Genomic DNA, 21,891 nt, shown 5'->3' with positions numbered 1-21,891 from the left:
CCCCCAGCAGTGCAGGGCACCATCCACCAGGCCCCCACTTATGTCTCCCACCACCCCCACCCCCCAGCATCCAGGGGCACCCTCCACCAGGCCCCCACTCATGTCTCCCACTACCCCCACCCCCAGCAGTGCAGGGCACCCTCCACCAGGCCCCCACTCATGTCTCCCACCACCCCCACCCCCAGCAGTGCAGGGCACCCTCCACCAGGCCCCCACTCATGTCCCCCAGCCAACATGTCATCACAATCTAGATCCCTGGCCCTTATGGTCAGCCTCCAAATGCCAAACACCCACCGGAGTATTGCATCCACCCACTTAGAAATGGCAATAACATGATAGAACCCCAATTGCAAGTTTGGAAATGAACACATGTCCCTCACATACACCCAATGGGTGTCAGTGAATCTCAAAACCAATATCATGATATGCATGAAACCAATGAGATGATACTACACATTGAAGTTTGAACAAAAAATATGTATTAAAAGAAACATAAATTGAATCAAAAATAAACAAACAAAAATGGGAATTTAAAAAAATAAAAACCAGCATGTCCGTGAAATAATGCAAAACCACAAATCATAATCCAAAGGAAAGGTGTCCAAAGTCACAGTCCACAAAAGTAAATCCAATGGAAAATTAAAATTGAAAACCATTGCTCCATGGGTAAATCGTTAAAAAAAATGAAAATCCAACAGTCAACTATATACAGATAAACAATCCAGGGTCCATGATCCCAACAGAAGAAATGAAACCTATCTAATAACACTACCTAATAAAAAAAAACTATATACAAAAATGTGGCCCATTGTCCAAAAGGTCCAAAAAAAATGCAAAACCAAAGGAAACCTAACACTAACTACAAAACTCTTTACAAGGGCAGCGGGCTAGTCCGACGTCTCACTTTCGCATGTCCCGGGCCAGGGCATCATCGAACTCCTGCTCAATGTCCCGGAGGCGGTCCTCCTACATGGCCCGAGGGTCCGCAGGGCCGTCGACGTGTCCACCTCCAACCCCCTGCGGATTGCCTTGAGGCACTCAGCCCGCCTCAGGGCCCTCCGCATGGAGTTCTCCGCCCTGACCATCATGAGCCATGCCTCTTCCGCCCGCTGCCGCTCCGCATCTATGGCGTGGCCCAACAGCTGCCACACGGAAGACACTTCCCGTCCTGGGTCCTCCTGCCCTCCGACTGATGCCTGCCCCTCCGATGTCGAAGGCCCGAGCCATCATGGCTCCCACCATGTTGCTGCTGCTGCTTTGCCTCTGCCCGTGCACTGCCTCCTGCTGCCTGCACATCCTCCGCTGGCTGGGGTGCAGTCGTTGATGTGGCCACCCCTGCTGGACGCATGACTCCCGACTGTGGCAGGGATGCCTCCTCCACCAGCCTGGCCGCACCGTCAGAGGCAGCTCCACAGGGCTTCCAGGTGACTGATGGGTGGGAAGATGGCACGGAGGACAACTGGCGCATAGGGGGTTCAGTTGAGGAGGGGGTCGCAGCAAGCCCCATCAAACGGAGGAATCCGGCCTGGGTGACCTGCCCAGGAGGCCGACACGGTCAACGAGCCATTCGAGATGAAGTGCAGTCTCCTCATGAAAAGACTGCAGGTCACCTCGTATGGCCCGTTGACGCAATGCCACACCAGTCAGGACAGGCTCAACCCGGAGCCGGATAGCCACGTCCGCAGGCAGAGGAAGGCCAGTTGTCGTGAGCTCATCCCCTGCCTGAAAACGGGTCTGGGCGTAGGCATCCCTGCTGGTGCAAGATGATGCAGGGACAGGATCAGGGACAGGATTGCACACAGGCACCTCTGCGGCGGCCTGTGCTGCCTCCTGTCCCTGGTCCTGCACTGCATCACTAGCACCAGTGGAATCCCCACCTCCAGACCCCGTCTATGTTGCTTGCACGGCCTCCTCCTCCACCAAACCCCCCACCAACCTGGATGACTCCATGCCATCTTCCCCCGTTGGGCCCTGTGTGGTCCCAGCCGCCCCTTCTGCTGCCGAGGAATACAACTCCAACCTCCGCCTCTTGAACCTCCCCCCGGCAGCTGCGGCCTGGGATGCGGCACCGGACTCCTCACTCCCCGACGAGATCACAACCTGGGAGGGGAGCCGGGCCTTGCGTCTCCGGCTGGCGGTGGGATCCCCGCCGCTGTGCTCCACAGCACCTTCTCCGCCTTCTTCATCAGTTGACGCTGCAGACAGGAAGAAATAAAAATCAAGCATCAGGGCACTGTACAATGGACACATACACACATGACAGTTGTACATGAGTGGCATTGGCAAACCTCAGACATGCCATCACAATCCCCAACACACGGCATTTCAACTTGCACACATGAGCCATACCATAGCCATATCGCAACTGCCAGCACCATCAATACACATACAACAGCATGAGCAGGCAATGGTGAGCCAGACATCACATGCAACACAGGGAGTGCACTACACATGTACACACACCACCACACGTGCATGCATGTGTACACCTCTACCAACTGTCGCAGTGTTCAGATGGGCATCCATGTCACATCTGCCAATCAGGCTTCCACATCCGGCTGTCACATGCATCCATGTTGCATCACTGTTGCACCCTTGTCAAATACGCACACATGCACATGTACACAGTGCTGATACATGTAGCTGAAAACAACATACATGCGTGACATCACGAACATGCCTGCTTTCGTACACATTCATCCAAACATGTGTACCCACACAACTGCATTTGGCATGCAAGCCTACACACACAAGCACCATCCATGTCTCACACATGACAGCCCTTGCATGTGTTAACCTCACGGCCTTGTACACCCCCACCCATACACGGCCCCATACAAACAGATGTGCAACCTGCACACTACTGAAACATCACCACATGCACAGCTTACAATCAGGATGCCTGTACACTTACCGCTCGACTCCAGAAGGGTCTGCCTCCCAAGGACCTGGACGTGGAGCGCTGGGGATATGTGTTCCAGGACCCTCATCTGATCTTCCGACAAGTGGCCCCGGCGTCCCTTAGCATCCGCTGCCTTCAAGAGGCGCCGGGCCTTGTTGAGGGTCCTGGACTTGAAGTCCTCCTAGCGCTTCTTGACATGTTGGAAGTCGCGGACTGCCACCCCCTCCCGTTGATGGCAGTCACGATGTCCGTCCAGATCCAAGTCCGTCCTTCCTTGTCGGCGCGGGAACTTCCGAAGAGGGCATCATACTGCCCCAGGACTTGCTCCACCAGGACACCAACTTCCCTGGCACTGAAGCTGGTGCCTCTCTGGCCGGGAGTTGTCAGTGGTGCCAGATGTTGCAGTGCCCGACATGACAAACCCAGAGGCAGGAGTGGGTGGGCAACTGGGTCCTGGGGCTGGGCTGTGGAGCGATGGAATCCCAGTCGGGAGTCTTCGGTTCCAGCAGGGGTGGTCACAGCAACAGCACCCCTGGCTGATGTGCAGGCAGCAAATGGCAGGGCACGTGGGCAGCAGGCAGTCAGGCAGCAGCAGATGGCAGGTGGGAGCGTGCTCGGGACTCTGGGGGGCAGTAATTCGGCCTTCTGGGCAGGAGCGTGGTCTTCCGTGTGCTTACGCGTGGCCAGCTTGATACAGAGTGATTTGGCACATGAAAATTCTGCACATCAGTGTGTAATTCGAGGAAAGGCCCTTAGCGCGTAAGCGCGTCTGCACGCATATGCAATTTCATTGGACAGAAGGCCCTTCAAGCGCAAGCGCCTCTGTGACGTGATGCGCGCAGGCGTGCATGGGCGTTTCTTCGCGCGTGAAAAACTGCACATCCGCGTGTAATCCGAGGAAAGGGCCCATGCGCGTAAGTGACGTGACGCGTGCGGGCGTTTCCCTCAGCACGGGTTAAAGGTGAGCGGGGCCAGCAGTTTGCTGAACGTGCCTGAAGACCGACGTGTGTTTCTGCTTCCTGTTGTTTCGCGCGCCATCACAACTTCACAGCTATCAAGGACGTATCTCTTCTTTTGGCGGGGGTATTGGCTACGCGTGTTTTTCTGCATCGCGCTAGTCAGACGGTGAGTCGCACACGCTCTTTTTCCCACTGTGGGTGCCCCTGTGTATCGCACCCATTTTCGATGTCATAGTGACCTGCGTGTCCCACGCGTACGCGTTATTCATGTTACTGGGTGCCACCGCGTACTGCGGGAGGTTGAATCCACGCACGTAGGCTGCAGGGTTGTGTGCACGGTTTTACTGCAGTTTTGGGGTGCCTGAGCGTTGCGTGACCCGTCACTACATCACCGGGGTCACACACAGCCTTGCAGGTGCATGGGGCTGTTAACATCTTGCTTCCCACCCCCTTCACCCCAATTGCCCAGGTCAATTGCGGTGTACACCTCCCATTGGCACTACTCCATCTGTGCGGGCACTACTACATCTGTGCCACGGTTGGGAGGACATCAAAGGTGAGGGGCGCCTCAGCTGGGTGTACTCCTCATGGCGGGCGTTGTCGGGGACGTGGCCGTGGTGACCAGGGAGTAGGGGGACTCCAGGGTGTCCAGGGCGGCCACAGAGGGGGAAGAGGCAGGGGTGCGCCACTTGAGCACAATGTTGTGCCATGTGTCGGTGCAGTCATGCCACCACCCCCTGTGGTTCCGGGGGATGCAGCTTCTGCATCTGGCACTGGCGCCCGTGTGACCAGGCAGTCCGTTCCATCGACTGCCCTGGGCCCAAGGGTAGTGGTAGCTGCAGGTGCAGCTGTGGACACCGCCACCCAGGCTCAGGGTCTGCCAGCGCAGGCTGCGTTGGCACTTGAGGAGCCTTTAGTAGATTTCCAACAGGCCAGGAGGGAAACCATAGGGGCAGGCCGGGCTGCTCAGACCAAGACACGTGTCTCTGGGGCAGTTATGTCATCTGCTGCCCCGAACAGCCGGGTGTTGGCAAGTGCAGGGGCAGATGCACCCAACAACACCCCGGTTGTGAGTCTGCCAACCAGGACCGTTGCGGTCAATGTCCCTGCCACAGCTGATGTTGCTGCGCAGGGTCCATTAGAGGGCACCCAGCGGCCACTGACACAAGTCAGGCCTTTGGTCGTCCCTCCACCTGCCACTCCCTTGGCTCAATCCACCGAACCCACTGGCCATGCTGGTCAGGGCGGCATCAGCCAGCCAGGGTCTGCACCACAGTCCAAGAGGAGGAAGGTTGCTCCTGCAGCACAGGCTGGGACCCCACACACAGCCACGACCTCCTGCACATCGAGGAAGAAGCCTTTCTGCAAGCAGGAACTGGACTTCCTCGTGGGCTACGTGCGGGGCCACAGCCGTGACATGCTAGTGGGTGCCAATAGTCATACTACGGCTGCCCAACGTGACACCCACTGGAAGCATGTTGCGGAACATGTCAGTTCATTCAGCCATGAGGTGCGCACGGCGCAAGAGTGCAAAAAGCGTTGGAATGACATCAAACGCAGCACTAAGGCTAAGCGTGCCTCTAATTACAACTTGACTCTGGTGACTGGCGGTGGGCCTGCACCAGAGGAGGAAGAGCTCACTCCACATGAGGCACTCGTTGCGGAGTTCATACCACCTGAATTGGTCGAAGGAGTGGGAGAGATGCTGGACTTTGATGCCCAGTCCAGTGAGTGTTGATGCGTGTTTGTTGAGGACGCGTGTGTTTCACTTGTGGGATGTGTTGTGCATGATTGCCACTACATGTGACGTGTACATGGTTCTGATGTGTAAGTAATGCAATGCTTCCGTGATGCATGTCTCCTCTGCCTGCATGCGGGGACTCCATGTAGGCATGCTCCCTTGCCCCTCCTCCGCCACTCTGCACCCCAGTTCCACTTTGCACTGGTCTGCTTCAATCTTGCCAATGTGTACTTTCCTGTTCATGCGTCCTGTGTAGATGCTAACTTCCAGCGTAGAATCTGCCAGACATATGCCGTGTGGTACAGCCTTAGTACTTGATGCAGGGTATCTCACTTGTACTGTGCATAGGTCAGATGTCCCGCAGGGACATGAGTGCCCATTCATGCTCCATGTGCATTGTACGCATGCCCCTATGTGTCCTTGACTGGATGATCACTGTAATACAAGTCCTGGGTGACATACATTGCATGGCATCTCATCAGCCTTCCCATGTCAACTGTGGCTCAGTACTGCGTTGCACACATGTTTAGGGTCTGACAATGTGTGTGGCTCACAGGCCTCAGCCTGTTCAATGGCCAATGACTCTGTCCAACTGTTGTTGTGTCTTCTTCACACGTGGGCGGCCTCCAGAGTTTTCATCATGTGTCCTGCTTACTGTCCCATCATCATTTGCAGTGTTGTCACTTGAATCACACTAAGCTGTTGATGCCAGTCAACACTGCCTGTCAATACACAGGTGTATGGTCAGCCTTTTGATACCATGCTAGGCATCCCTGCTTTTGTACTGGGGTGGAGGGGTGCTTGGCTTCTAGATATGGTACACATTGAATGCACAATGAACGTGATGCCTGCATTTGACCTTGCACTGCCTTCACATTTCCTGGCACACACCATGGAGTCCTTGTACATGTAGGTAGTGAGTGGCGTACACATTTTCTGCACTGCATAGACCCACTTCCATGGAAACTGCCACCTTTCAACAGGTCTGATCACAGAAGCAATTCAAAGTTGACCCAGCATGCATGCCAGGTTATATGTTGTGTGTCACATGTCTGCCTGATGCGTTTGTTGTTGATGTGTGTGTGTGTTATGTGCTTCTGACATGTGTAGTGACTTTTTTTCTCTCTATTTTTCAGGTGATGACGCAATGGAGGCGGAGGATGGTGTTGTCATGCCAGACACAGGGTTGTTACCACTACATCAACCTGGCACAAGTGGGGGTCGTGGGGTGGTAGGCCACGAAAACCCCCAAGTGCTACAGTCCATCTTGTCTCTGGCTGCCTATGAGTCCAGCCTTGATGACGACTCTGACGTCCATGTTGAGTTGGATGAGCATCAAGTCCATGTGTCAGGGGTAAGTGATTCTGATGTGGACACTCCTCTGTCTGCGACACCTGCACTGAGGGGTCAGACAGTCTTGGTTCCTCCGCCCGTGGTGGATCGGGACGCAGGGTCACCCTCCACACCAGTCACTGATGTGCCTGGGACATCACGTCGACGGGGGCATGTAGTCGTGCAGCCGCGGGCGGTGCCAACACAGAGAGGACCCCCGGTCCTTGGGTCCCGCAGGGGTCAAGCCCGGCAACACGGTTGCCGCGTGCATCCGCAGTATACTGAGTGGGAGCAAGACATGACTGCCAATTCAGAACGGCAGGGGGCAGCAATGGAGAACATCGCTGAGAGCATGGAGCGTGTGGCCCGATCTGTGCTCCCCCCTGCTAGGCAGGTGCTTCTCCAGCAGCAGGCGGCACGGTCCATGGCCCGCTTGCTCAGGCTGGGCATGGCGGCCTCAGACAGGGCATGCCAGGCTGAAATGTCGTCTCTGCGTCAAGCAATTGCTGCTCATGCAGAGGCGCACATGGATGCCCTGATGGAGGAGTATGCTTCCCTCAAATCCACTCTGGGTGTCCTTATGATGTCCCAGAGGCAGCGGGCAGAGGAGTGGTTTGCACAGCTTGAGCGTACCATCTCGGCTGAGCTACAGGCTTGCCGGGAGGTGAAGCAGTTGTCCAGCCAGGCTTTGCAGGAGGAACTCCGTGTTACACGTGCTACCTTGCAAGAGGAAGCACATGTATTACGTGAGGTTCTGCATGCAGACCTATGTCACATCGCCACACAGAACCAGGCTCACCTGTCCGGCAGACTTGCTGCCAACGAGGGGCAAGCTGCGGCTAGGCGTGGCCAGGCTACTGTGCCACGTCCTCCTTTCCAGGATGAGCCAGACTCGGACGACCATCTATCTCCCACATAGGTCGGGCTGTGCAGGCGTTGAGCCCAGGGAGGTTTTTTTTTTGGCTCAGCATCATCGCATGTGGGTGTTGAGCAGCACCCTGTACCTCCCCCCTCCTGAGTGCCTCCCCCCCGGGTCGTATGTGGCCATTTTTGTTTTTTTTTTAGTTTAGTTAGTTAAGTTTCTGTTTGATAGTTAGTTTAATTAGGTAATGTAGGTTTTTCATAGTTAGTGTAATTAGTTAATATAGTTTAAAATTGCTTGTCTATTGTGCTTTCATGTGATGGTGCGGTGCTTTGTGGCTTTTGAAGGCATCCACTGTCTGTTCCAGCTGGGCCCTTCAGGCTTGTCTTGTGTATGTGTTTGCTGCTTGGGGTCCTTGACTCACATATGCCACTCCTGCCTTCCTTTATCCATGGGCTCGCAAGGATGGTTCGGTGTGACAACCTATTACAAGGGCTTTGGACTGTCATATCTGTGGCATGTCTGGTGCTGTGTGACTTGTGTTGACACCCCTAGTGGGGATGATTGCTGTGTTATTGTCCACTGTTCAGCTTTTGCTAGATGGGGTGTTTCATGATTAATGTGTACATTCATTGCTATGCATTGTGTAGTATGTTTCTTATCTTTACTGTACACGTGCTTGTTGCAATTAATGCCGTAGATAGTGTGTTCCACACTTTGGATGTGAAAGACGGACTGATGGTGTGATTTCTGATGTAAGTCTCTGACATGGTCCAGTAATGAGATGCCTGAAGAGACACACACAGATGACTTTAAAGCATTACTCATGTGTTTCATGCCCTTTGTGCAGGGGGATGAGCCTCCAGAGCACCTTTGCCAGCAGACATGGCCCATTGGACGTCTGAATTCTGGACTCGTTTGTTGGTGCCCACATGCACATGTGTGCACAAGCAGAGGCACAGGGATTTCAGACCTACATCCTAGAACTGCTGACATGTTCCAAGGAACTCCAGGCAAGGTGAGCAGCACAGGGGGGCCACAACACAGCAAAGCTTGCACCAGGCGAGTTGCACATGCAGGCTTAGTCACAGCACTGAGGGTGAGCTTGGACAAATATTGGTGTTGAAGCACACAATGCAGCTCAGATGTGTTGGTGGACTGATGGCTGTTGATTGTAAGGTTGTCTGGGACACCTGCAGGGGCAGTGGCACATACCCTCCGGTACACCAAGGTCCATTGAGGCACTTGTATCAACCATGTAGCCTTCCGAGACATGGAAAGGGGCAGCTCACAGGGACATACAGCAAGGGACATACTCGGGTGCAGTGCATTTAATTTCCATGTACATTTTGATACATGCACTGCCAACTTTGTTTCGGTCATGGTGGAACAGGACTTGTTCTGAAGTCATGCCTTGCTATATGGGTCTGTCTGCTTACCCCTGGAACATTGCATGTTGTGTGAATTGTGACACATTGATGTTCCATTTGCCATGCACCCACCGGCGGCTGACTTACTGCATTGACTTTGTATGACCCATCACAGGGGTAATGTTATATATGGGTACGAAGCATCTACACCAGATTGTCTGTTTGTAGAGTAGTTTGTTGCTATGGGGCATGTTTGGTGGTGTGTTTTTGTGTAATGGGCACATACAGATTATTGACTGTGGCTCTCTTTGCAGCATTGCAATGCTCCTGTAACGGGACCTGAGAGTGCGCAGGCAGGAGGCCAGCACTCAAAACCAGAGCTAAGTGTCTTGTTGTTTTTCTTTCAAACTGCTCTGCATAGGCTTGCTGGTGGGTGCACTAATGCATGGATGAATGTGTAATTCAATTTGGTATGTTTTTTTCCCCTAATCACCCAAAGTCCTATCCAATTTTAAACCCTCTACCCTCTACCCGGTGTTCCTGCCTCCCGTACCTATCCAAGCAACGTTCCCTAACCCTCTTTCCCCGCTGGGGTTGCGGATGCCTGTGTAAGCCCCAAACTTGCAGGCGCCAAAACCCTAGAGGGGGTGGTTGGTTCGTGCCACTCCTAAGCCTGGACTACAGAAGGCCATGACAATGATGTCCAAGTTTGTTCGGATTGTGTATGTGTTCATGCAGGTAGTACATTTTCGTGCATTCCCTGCTTTCATGTGTCATTCCTCCTCCCCTCTCCTGCCACTCATTCCAGTTATCCAGTGTGCCAACACCTGTCCCGACTGCATATCCCTGACCCTCCTTCCCCACCAGGGTCTCAGAGGCCTGTGTGAGTTTGACCTTGCAGGCACCTGGGACACGGTGGGGGTGGTTGTTTTGTGACACTCCCGCGCCTGTACATGGGACCTGTGACAGTACACATCCGTTCATGGTGCATCATTCTATGTTATGTACCACACATGGTTCACATCCTGTTGTGACATTGTTTTACTGTGCTACCTTGGTTGTTACATCATTGTGGTAGTACTTGGCCTTTGTGAGGTACTGCTACATCAAGTCATCTACTGGAGGGTGTTCTGGTTCTTTATTCTGGCTTGGATTTTGTGATTTTGCAAATGAGGGTGGACTCTGAGGGTGCAGGCACCTTTTTACACACAAGGTGGGAGATGGTGACAAATGGGAAGGGTGATACTGTGGCCAGGTGAAATTGAGGGTTGAAGGCTCCATGACCCAGGTGCAGTTGTTCAGTGGGTCATGGTCATTTGTGAGGGAGGGGGGGTTTGTTGTTGATAGTTGCCTTGCCCTGCAGTGTGATGGGAACCCTGACATTGTAATGGTGGTATCCTATGTACATGTTGTGTTCTGCTGATCAATGCCTGTTCATGTGTTGTGTTTACCTTTCAGGTGTGAGGGGATAGTTGTGGTTTGACATGCTGGGGTGTACACATGGTGAATGTTCACATGTGATGTGTAGAGGACACTGATGGTCACTTGATTGCACATGCATATGTTGAGTGCATGTCCTTACTGACCCACACACTTGCACTAAGATGCACTACATGTACAACCACCCTTGTATATCCACGTGTACACTGTTTGCCTTCTGCTGCCCACTGTGTCCCTGCAGCACATGTTCTGTGACCAATTATGGATCCTGTACATGCCTAATTTGCTTTTTGATGTGGTCTGCCGCTTAGATGTGATGCTCAGGGTGTGCATCACACACAATGGCTGTTCACTGTGCTGTGCGCTGAGCAGTGTGTTGCAGGAGTTGGACACAGCACACAGAAGCTGAAGTGTTGATTTTGCAATGCACAATGTGCATGTAGACAGGCATTCATTGTTATGTGACATCTACAACTCTTGTAATGCATTTGGAAATGACTTATTTTGGGTGGGAGGTTGTTGGTCAGTCATTTCATCTGATTCCATGTCAGGCATCATTGTCTGATGCCACTGTACATTTTTGACATGGCAATGTGTACCTTATTGGTACTGTGTTGGTGTATGGGTATTGCTTGCCATGTCATGTTGTTGTTTGGGAGGGTTTGAGTGACATAACAGTGATGGCCATGGCCTGTTTTGCAGGTGTGTGTGATTCACACCTTGCATGTCAGGGTCATCCGCTTCTCAAAGCAACTAGCTGGGGGTAGATCTCTCTCCGCGGCAGGGGCCTCCCTCTGGAACAGCCTTCCTGCCTCACTGGAACTTGAGGAGAACCATCTCCGGTTCCGGAAGCACCTCAAGACCTTCCTCTTTGCTTCTGCTTTCTCTCTGCCTCTCCCTTGCAAAATTCTTCACTGGAACTGCACTGGATCTGCAACTGGGCCACTCTCACCGACCTCAGTCCCTAGCCCAGCCACTCTCCACTTGCACTGCCTCCCTGGCAACCCCTGCACTGCGGGACTGTCTCTCTATCCCTACAGCCCCCCCTTCCCAGCACTTGTCTGCACTAACCTTTGCAGTTGCCACCAGCTGGCCTATTTATTTGTTTTTTAGTCTACTTACCCTGCACTGCACTCCCCCCTCCCCTTCCCCTTGCACTTTTCCCTTCCCCCTACCCCTGCACTTGCACAATCTAAATGACACCTGGCCTAGTAGTATCGTTGTCTGTCTTCCCTTGTTCCCCCCTCCCTGCCTCATCGCACCTTGAAATACTTGTGTATAGGCACTTTACAAAAGCCATATCATGTCATGTCATATGTGTGCCTTTTGGTCACAAAGGATAGCTTGTGTTTAAGTAGCTAGTAGGGGTGTCACGGTATTAGTTTTAGGACGGTACAATAACCTTCTTGCCAAATGACGGTATATCATGGTTATCGCGGTATAGCAGGTGGAGTTAACTAATCTTAACAAATATTTTCCAAAAGGTCATACATTGTCAGATTTATCATCACAAACAAAACCAGGAACCCAGGGCCAGAATTGGGCTTTTCAAAATACTTTCCACTGAAATGCCACCCCTTGCTTCCACTAAACACAAACACACGTGTGGAGAGGAGGAGGGGCGGGGGGGAGCCCTGCTGCGACTGGCAAAGCAAACTGAATAGCTTTTCTTAAGTGGTCATTTCGGCTTTTAGCCCCCCAACTGGCTACTGGTGAAGATGAACATGTTGCCATCTTGATAACCTGCATGCCACAGATCAATGGAGTCTGATGGTAGTATGCGCTTGTGCGCATACACACACACGCACACACGCACTCTCTCTTTACGTTACAGCCTTTAGTTTACTTGCAGGCCAAAAGGTGTTCAGTAATCACGGACATGTTACACTTTGGTATGGCAGCAGGGAATACCCACAGAGATGAGTAAATTTCGCACTGTGACTTATTATATGTAAATTCAATGATGGAACCAGGGAAATCCCCCATTGTCATATGTTTAGAAAACATTATCCATTATAAATATATAAACCCCAAACCGCCAACCCAAAGTAAACCCTTTTCCTTCTTGGCACTGTATTTATTCTTCCTATTGTTAACATATTGATTTTGTGTCAGACACGTGTGGTTTATGGAATGGCATTAAAAACTGCTCCAACTGAAACTACTTGGCAGACGGCACATCCAACAGTGCAAGACCAAGACTGCGCAGCAGTTGCTTACTGCAGCCTTTCTAAATCAGATTGAAAAGCAAACTTAACGGTATGAACGGTATACCGGTATAAACAATGTGACGGTTATTATTGTTCAATTAAGTGGTTCACGGTATCTTTAACGGTATACCGTAATACCGTTACATCCCTAGTAGCTAGGGATGCAGACAATGTGGCACTTCCATGGCAACTATCTCAGGGTGGTAGGGTTGTGACAGTTGACTGTCTCTTTGTCATCATCGATTGTCACCTGGTATGTGCCAGGCCTGTGTGCACTCCGCAGGGGTGGGAGTTTAGGTCAAAAATGTGGCCACAAGCTGGGTACGGGCTTCCTCGCCACGTGCCCTGTCCCCTCCCATGGGCAGCGCCTGTGCCTGTGGTTGGGGATGTGGGGGCACCACCATGTCCACCGGTACGCCCTGCCATGTTGCAACATTGTGCAGGACACATGATGCCACAATGATCCTGCACGCTACTGGGGGTGCATAGAGTAGCTGCCCGCCAGAGCGGTCAAGGGAGCGGAAACGTGACTTGAGCACTCCGAATGTGCACTCCACTATGGCCCTGGTTGCAATATGGGCGGCGTTGTATCTTACCTGGGGTGGTGTGGTGGGGTTTCCGGATTGGCGTCATCATGTGGTTGCTCAGAGGGTAGGCACTGTCCCCTGGGGAGGTGTAAATGGTTGTGATTATTGGGGTTTGTGTATTTGTGTGTGTGTGTGTGACATGCATGCATGTGCAAGGGCATTTGTACTCACCTAGGAGCCAGGTGTCGCCATGCTGCCCAGCTTCCAGGGCGGACATTCTGTATATGAAACTGTCATGGGTGGAGCCAGGGTAGTTTGCATAGACAGAGGTGATGATTCCCTTTGCATCGCATACCACCTGTACATTGATGGAATGCCAGTGCTTGCGGTTTCGGTAGATGTGCTCAGTGGCCCTAGGTGGACGTAGGGCCACATGGGTGCAATCTATGGCACTGAGCACTTTGGGGAAGTGTGCCACCCTGAAAAAATCCAGGACAACGGCCTGCCTTTCTGCGGGTGTTCTGGGCATGTATATGTGCCTGCGGACTGAGGGGCGCGCTGTCATGATTGCCAGTACCTGGTGTATTAAGCGTGACTGCGTGGCCTGTGAGACCCCCCCACACTATGGCAGTAGTCCGCTGAAATGACCCAGTGGCCAAAAAATTCAGGACATTGAGCACCTTCTCCAAGGGGCTCAATGCTTGGGAGCAAAGGGTGGGGGATGTAAGGTCATCTTCCCACTCCCTGACCAGGTCTAGGATGATATGGGGTGGAAACCTATACCTGCCGTAGACCTGGTCGTCAGGCATCCCAAAAAGGCATGTCCGTGGTGCGAAAATGCATGCCCTGGCTATTCTCCTCCTCCTGCGGTGTCCCACGATCAGTGCTGCGACAAATGGGGCATTCATCGTAGCTGTATATACGTGTTTGTTGTTTGCGCGCACTTTTATACTGTGCGTGGGGATGCTTCCGCTTGCCGTCGTGTGGCGGACGCGTTGACGCCTGTGTGCGTCTTTTGCCGTGCGCGGGTTTCCCGTATTTGAATCCATGAATACGGGTTGTTGGCGTGCGTGTGGGCGTTCCGTGTAGTTCCCTGCAGTACTTCCCCAGTTACGCCTTCTTTTTCACGCGTCATTCCCCATTCCACGTGTTACGCCCACTGTTCCGCACACTTTGGTTGTGTGCGCCGATCTATGTGCGCGTAGCGCACGCTGTGTGTGCCCGCGTGCGCCATGGCAGGATTGGGCGCACGGACAGCGGGAAACACGTGCAGCGTCTTCCTTGAATCGCACGGTGCGGTTTCTCACACTTGCGCCACCTTGCGCCTGCTTGCGCTGGGATTTTCAGCGCACGTTTGCTCCATGAATCGACCCCTTAGTTGTGTTTTTTGGAAGAATTAAAGGTGGGTTTGGGGATATTGTTGTGTTTTGTTTATATGTTGCGAGGTTTTTCATTAGTACGATCCATTGTTTTGGATGCATTGTATTATGTTACGAGAAAATAATAAATTTGTTCCAAAAAACAAAACAAACAAAAGAAAGCCTTTAGGTTTAATTTCTTTGGCCTGCATCCATTTTGAGAGAGTGTGCCGGACCTAATTAGGGTACAAGCTCTAATGCTCTCAACACAAATGTCCTAATCAATGATCGCTTGCACTGCTATGGCCAATTTAGGTTTTTTGTAATGCTCAATTACTGTACTGTATTTTCCAAGAACAGCAGCGCCCTAGTGGAGGCATAGCCCAACCTACAGTCAATCCAGGAGTCTCGAACGAGAGCTGGATTGACACTCAAGGTCCCTGATTGGACCCCAATTTTGCATTGGTTGAGAATATTAAGGCATACAACTAATGGACAGTGGTCACTTTCTTCATGTTGGGCTACACACATATCTACAATCAACCCATTACAGTTTGCCTTTCTCCAGGCCTACTACCTTTGGTTGGTCGCACAAACCTCCCCCACCCCCACGTGGCACTTTGTTATCAGCCTGTCTAACATTGTGCCACACAATAGACCAACAACTTTTTCACTTGTGCCCTTGTATTTGCTACCACATAGACCATCAACCCCAATAATTATACATTCATATCCCAATCTGTTTAGGGACACAATATAAACCATGATATATTCAAGCGTATGATCATCTTACTAATATACAATTGAGGTTGCATTCTTGACATTTTCACAAATATCCATGATGTGGATGTCACTACATCACAGAAATCGTAGCGGAATATAATATTATGGAGCATGAATGAATTATAAAGAAGCCACTGCCATCACAAAACAAGTTTTCAATTCTCAGTGCCTTGACTTTTTTTCATCAACTCACGTGCCTCTGATATAACCATAGTCTTCTCCCCGCTGCCTTCCAGTTCTGTTTGAATTGAGGTGTTACTCTTGACAGGCCCCATTTCATTCAGGGCTTTTGCCACTTGTGCACTAAAAAACACCTCCGAATTAATTAATTGGGCCTCATTACGAGTTGGGTGATATTCTGGCAGTAAATCTACCAGAATACCGCCCAAAGGATTTACCATTACCACCACTTGGTCTGGTGGAACTATTGGCGGATTCCAAGTGACAATAGCATTAATCCCAATATATAGACTCCATGGGGCATTTTTGGCAGAATTACTGCCGGTTGGAATAACTGCAGCAGCAATTCTGCTGATTTTGCTCGTTTTCAGTGGAAAGCAGGAAGATTAACTCCAGCATTGTGCTGGAGGTAGATCCCCCACTCCAGGGCCATAATCGTAGTATGGCGGTGCAGGAAAAGTGACAGTATTTCCGTTACCACCATTTTTTTCCCACACCGACATACTTGTAATGAGGCCCAAGGGTCTTTTGTAAATTTTATTGGCTTGCTATTAGTATTTGGCTGTAAAGTAGATACACACTTGTATACGCATTTCGGGACTGTTTCGGTATCCCTACAATCCCACTACCAGCACTTGACACCTGGTGTCGGCACTTATCCATGCACTTGCCACCTGCTGGCCGTACTTTTACGTACTGTTTTTTTTTCTTACCCCATGTACTGCACTGTCCTCTCCCCTTTCTCCCTCGCACTTCTCCTCCTTCCTCTTCCATTGCACTTGCGTGATCTGAATCTGCCTGGCCTAGTCGGATCGTTGTCTGTCCTCCCTCTGTTCCCTGTTCCTTGCCTCGTCGCGCCTTGAAACACTTGTGTATAGGGGCATTATAAATGCCATATCATATCACATCATATCATATTTTCCCATGAGAATAAATTCAAGTTCTATCGCAAAACATTTCTACGCTATTATTGCGCCGTTCGTCAGATAAGGACCCTTTTTTATTGAACTTTTTCTTCTGTTACCTTTCACAGCCCCTTTAGCAGGCACACTTAGCATCCCATCATAAACTTTGACAGCTACCTTAAAGTAGCCATTTAATGATGCATTTCTTTTCTTTTTTGTGACCAGTTCTTCACACATAAGCGCATGTTTACTGACCTTCCTATTTTTTCACTTATACAATGATACCAAATCCAAACCTATCGGAGCACCATTTGTTTTCAAAGAATTTTAATCGTCATGCACGTTACCCTTGAACAAGTCTGTCAATGTTGATGTAGCTGTCTGTATTGAATTTATACTGTTAGATTGATACTTAACAATATTAATGAGCTGATTTCATGTAGCCGTTGACTTGGTGATTTCATTACCATGTAGTTCAAGAATGCCCGTGATACCACCACCAGTGCTTAATTTGTGCCAGTGTTTGCCGGTGGGCATCAGCGACAGTCTTTTTTGGGCACCGGAACATCAGGGGGCCAGTGCAAGTGCAATTTAAATTGTTTTGTTTGTTCTTCTTCTGTACCTCGCTTCCATCATAAATCATTGCAGGCCATGGACCTTTCCAAAATCAATTTGGCTTTAAATGGGATGATGTTATCTCCTAATGTGTGTGGGCCGATTTTACTCCAACTGCCTTTCGTTAAAGTTTTACTTTTGTTAATTTCTTGCTGAGCTGCACCTATGGTGTCAGCTCTGCAAGAAACATGGCGCCATTTAAGAGTTCAAGAAGTGATACAGTCCTGCTCCAGCCCAGGTTGCATGGCAACGAGCCATTAATCAAGTTCCCGGGCCCTGACATGTGATGTGATTCCTGTCAAGGGCGAGGCCTACCGCTCTCCAAACCCTGCTTCTGAAGACACTGGAGCCTCAGAGATAAAAATGAGTAAACCTGGGAAACTGAAGGTAAGCAAACCTTAAAAGATATAAGAGTTTATATACATGTAAGAGAATTTTTCAAATTGTATAAGCTCTACAAACAGCTGCTCTATGAGAGCTGAGATGCAGCCCAGCAATCATTATTGGTACTGTAGGCAACTTGCAATGAAGGGTTAAAACGCTAGTCTCTCTCCACCTTTCGGCTGTCTGTTGAACTAGAAAGAAAAGTTTGTTTTACTTCAACATCTCCTGTCCTCTAGCTGCCTTTTGCATTTTCAAATAGTGCTTATTACAGCTGCTGTAATGTGAAGTGTTGAAGAGATTAGAAATGGATTCCATTTTCAACCATGTATTTTCACGTCCCAGGATTGGTATTCAGTTGATCAACTTTCCATTTTGACGTGCACTTGTAGGGTTCAGACTGTGGCCATCCATCCATCAGTTTGGTGGGATAAAATTACTCCAAAGTCTACGCACACCATTTCCCAGTCCTGGGCTTTCATGAAATAACAATGTATTCTGGGAGCTGTAGTCCTTTAACTTCAATTAGACATAGTAGCCGATTCATATGGTTTGCAAAAAAGGGAGCTCAGGACTGGAAAGTGGTGACCTGTTGTCATTAAGCTTTCCGGAAACTTTATATCCTTAGTTCTTTGTTAGCATGTCTTCCTGAGGGCCTCTGGACCTCTTGGTAAATGTGGAACACTTTTATTTTTGGTTCCCGGGTAGAATTTTTGTTCCAGTCCGACCCTGGTGTTTGACACACAATGCTGTTTGGTTTTATGTATGCATGCATGGAAGGAGTTGTGTGACTGGTGGATGAATGCATAGGTACAAATGTTGTATGTGAGTGTGTGTGCCAGCCCCAACTCCTACATTTATCGGCCAACAGGCCACTAAATTTAGGAGTGGGGGCATGGCATCAGGGTTGCACCTAGGATACAATTTCAGGGGGAGGAGCTAAGACCTAAATGTTGGGAGAGGCGCTAACTTCAGAGGCTATGGGGCAGAGGCTAACTTACTTGTGTGGGGGCATCTAACTAAATTGTGCGTTTGAATGAGACTATTCTGGTGATGCTTCAATGTTACAAACAGTTAACCCTCTCCTTCATTTTTGAAATGTCACACTTATGGACTGGTGTGAGAATGAGCTGTCTTATGTCCCATGTCCCCACTTGCCTTCTTATCACTCCCCTTGCATGCAAGTGCTAACCCCCCATCATGATTTCAATTGCCTAAAAATGTATGCCTATGAAAGCAGGTGCTAACAGTGAAATGTTTTATTAATTGAAAGACCTTTATTAACAGCGAAGCCCAGGCACCATTTAACGTCTGTGTCCTGTTGCATCCGCTATGGCTCTGTACATCAGCCAGGCAGGGGTGCAGCCAGCCTCAACATTTTGGGGGGCTAGTTCACAGTTTTGAAAGAGGCTAGTGAGTGGGGTCAAAAAACTAATTGCACTGTTGGACTCTCCACTGAGGGATGGTGTCTGGGCCTTTCAGCTTTTACAGTTGGAAGGGTCCCTTAAGCAGCTGCCCCATATTGGCAGTCTTATGACACAGAAACATACTGATAGTCTGCAGCTTTTAACTACCTTTATGCATTCTTTTGATTTCATTATTGATTGAAGCACTCCATAGGTGCCGTGGCCTATTTTCCCAAACGGTAAGGCAAGGGGTGCCCCCCCGCCCAACATCAAGATGAAATGGGCCCCCACCAGCCCTGACACATCTTCATCCAGTCCTGCTCCCACTTCCCTCCCAATTCCCTGAGCCCCGTTAGGAAGCTGAATAGCGGTTTCATGTCCCCTTTGGCTATTAGTCGTACCACCCCAATTCAGTGGCTATTTAATTTCATAATGCTATGCTAATCACTGGAGGTGTGCGCCATCTAAAAGCTGAGGTCAGAAGTTAAGACATGATCAAAGCAAACATAAGGGTTGCTATGGGGCTACACTGGACCACATTGAATGTAGGCAAGTCTAGCCAGTAATAACACTTATGGTGCACAGCCAGCCTGGACATGCTTTCTGTGGCATGGCATTTTAACTGGCTGGGAGTCCTTGTAAGGTAATACTGGCATATATTGGTGCAGCCTGAATGCACATACATTGGAACAACCAGCATGAATATATTTTTATACTGGCATATGTTGTGGGCAAAGGTTGGTGACTTGCAACTATTAGGTTGTTCCATGTGCTACCATACAAAACCAATTGCAAACTGTATGGCTTTCTACCCAATTTGCAAAGAAAGTGCTGTAAAATGCATCATTTTAAACCAATGTTTCAAACAGTTTCGTGGGAGTGAGAAACACCCTCAAGCGCCCCTTGGTTGGTTTGTTTTCCCTTACTGTGCTCTGTCGATCCTGCATAATTGGTGCAAACATTTAAGCCTATATACCAGCCTCTACTGTACCTCATCTATCTTTCACTGTGTATGATGTGTTTTAATGCGCACACAGGGACAGCGTTCTCCTCACGCACCACACGCTGTCATGCCATCCTCCACATATTTATGCATTGCATATGATACAAAAGTTAGTCTGGCATAAACCTCTCTTCTGTAGAGAAATCTAACTTTGCTGTAGTTGTTTTGCCGTTGTAGTAATAAAGCATATTTGTGTCCTCCACACAAACTCAAGGGGAGATTCCTTGCATCTCCTGTTTGCAGCAGTGCCTCCACTGGCCCAGTGCAAAAAATTGTAAGGGGGCCTCACCAAATGTTTTGCCCCGGGCCTCACCAACCCTTGTGACAGCCCAGGAGACCAGCAATAGCAATGCAACAACAAACCGTTGCAAACAGCCAATGAAAACTACCATTCTGTTGTTACTATGCAGTATTTTGATAAATTCTGTATAGGAACCAGAATGTGCAGTTTTCATTGGCTGTTCTGACTGACATGGTGACGTGTTGTTATTGCCACGGGAGGCAGCGCAGCGCCACCTTCGTTTCACAAGTTACTGTGAACTGAAGGTGTCTAGGCATGGCATGGGTCTTCCAGAGAGCCTGCTCCACTGCTTTGTTGTGTGCGGCCTAGTTGCTGGTGGCTGGGCCCTGCTTTTTCACTCACACTAGTGCCTGCCAGTCTGCCACTGCCCCCTCTGGCCCCGACAGGAGACAGAGATTCCCTGCCAGCAGCCGACTTCATAATCAGGTAAGTGGACACTCTCTGACCGTATAACTTAAGCAGTGTGAAGATTCCATGGTCCGGGCGGCGCGGTTCCCTGGTGGTGTCCACCCTCCTCCTGGGGCCTGGCTGGGCCTGCGCCTTGCCAGGACCAAAGACCAAGAGCCAGGACTCAGGAGTCACTGCGCCAGGAGGACACCAGGAGACCACGCCACTGCCCGGGCCCAGCTGTCCCCCAACGCGCAGTTTCCCCCTTGGGAATTCAGGACAGTGTAGGTATGAGGCCAGCCCCTCAAGGAGTGCTGTTTTCAGTGCTGTTATGTTGACAGGCTCTTCCAGTTCCGAAATGTTTTTCTGTCGTCAAAGTGAGTACCCCAGATGTTTTCGGACTATATTATGATAGGGTACTGTGGAACTCGTGTTTGTTTATCAGGCTGTTACGGGGCGCTCCACCTTCGCAGGTGTTTCCCGACCCTTTATCATCCTGAATACAATGCTCGCATGGGTTTTTAATGCGCTGCCTATGGTGTTGGTGTGAGGCGCTCCAATCTTTGCTCCGACGTGCGATGTATTCTTTAGTCTTTGCTAGTCTTTGTAGTATGTAGTACACCTCGCACCCAAAAATTGGAATGCACTGCCTACCTCACTTAGGAATGAAAAATCATACACAACCTTTCAAAAAAAACTAAAAACCCTCCTATTCCCTTTAAGTCACGGAATAAATATGCAGAGTTATGCTTGTGCTGTAACCCTAGCTCTACTACTGCCACATCTTATGCTATGTTCACTCTCAAGTCTGCTGTAACAGCGCCACGATGCCTCAAGCTGCGTGCTTTATAAATGCAAATAAATAAAAATAAATGGGTCCAGGGATTGGGATGGCACAGCGTCACCCATCACGTAGTCCCATTATATGTAACTAAAGGGTCCCTCGCTGCTACGCAGAGGGCTCATTACGTTGTCCTCGGTTTCCCTTAATCTGTGTCGCAGGGAATTCAGGCGCATGTGTTTCAAAAAACGATTACCACGTTTTGGACCCAGAATGAGTTTGGATCTTGGTTGGTTCGGGTGATCAGTAATGTGAACATTGGTTGGTGTGTGCTGGGGGTGGAACTCATTTGTACTTGCTGGAGGCCGCAATGCTCTGAATACACATTTGCCAACATGATCCATTCCACTCTGTCTCTGTGGGTGATTGTAGTCCGTGCTTTTTCTTT

The 21,891-nt window shown here is 50.1% G+C and overlaps 1 protein-coding gene across 1 annotated transcript in view; it reads left to right on the top strand.

Moving 5' to 3' along the window:
* The first annotated feature begins 17,488 nt into the window (after positions 1 to 17,488).
* Positions 17,489 to 21,891, top strand: part of LOC138582997 (proton channel OTOP2-like) — a 283,265-nt gene continuing 278,862 nt past the window's right edge. The window contains exon 1 of the mRNA XM_069654848.1: positions 17,489 to 17,571. The gene's annotated coding sequence lies outside the window, so the exon portion shown is untranslated. The remainder of the gene's footprint in view (positions 17,572 to 21,891) is intronic.

This window comes from Ambystoma mexicanum, chromosome 3q, assembly GCF_040938575.1.
Source record: "Ambystoma mexicanum isolate Mex_15411 chromosome 3q, UKY_AmexF1_1, whole genome shotgun sequence".
Taxonomy (NCBI): Eukaryota; Metazoa; Chordata; class Amphibia; order Caudata; family Ambystomatidae; genus Ambystoma; species Ambystoma mexicanum.
This window is presented reverse-complemented; position numbering and strand designations above follow the sequence as displayed.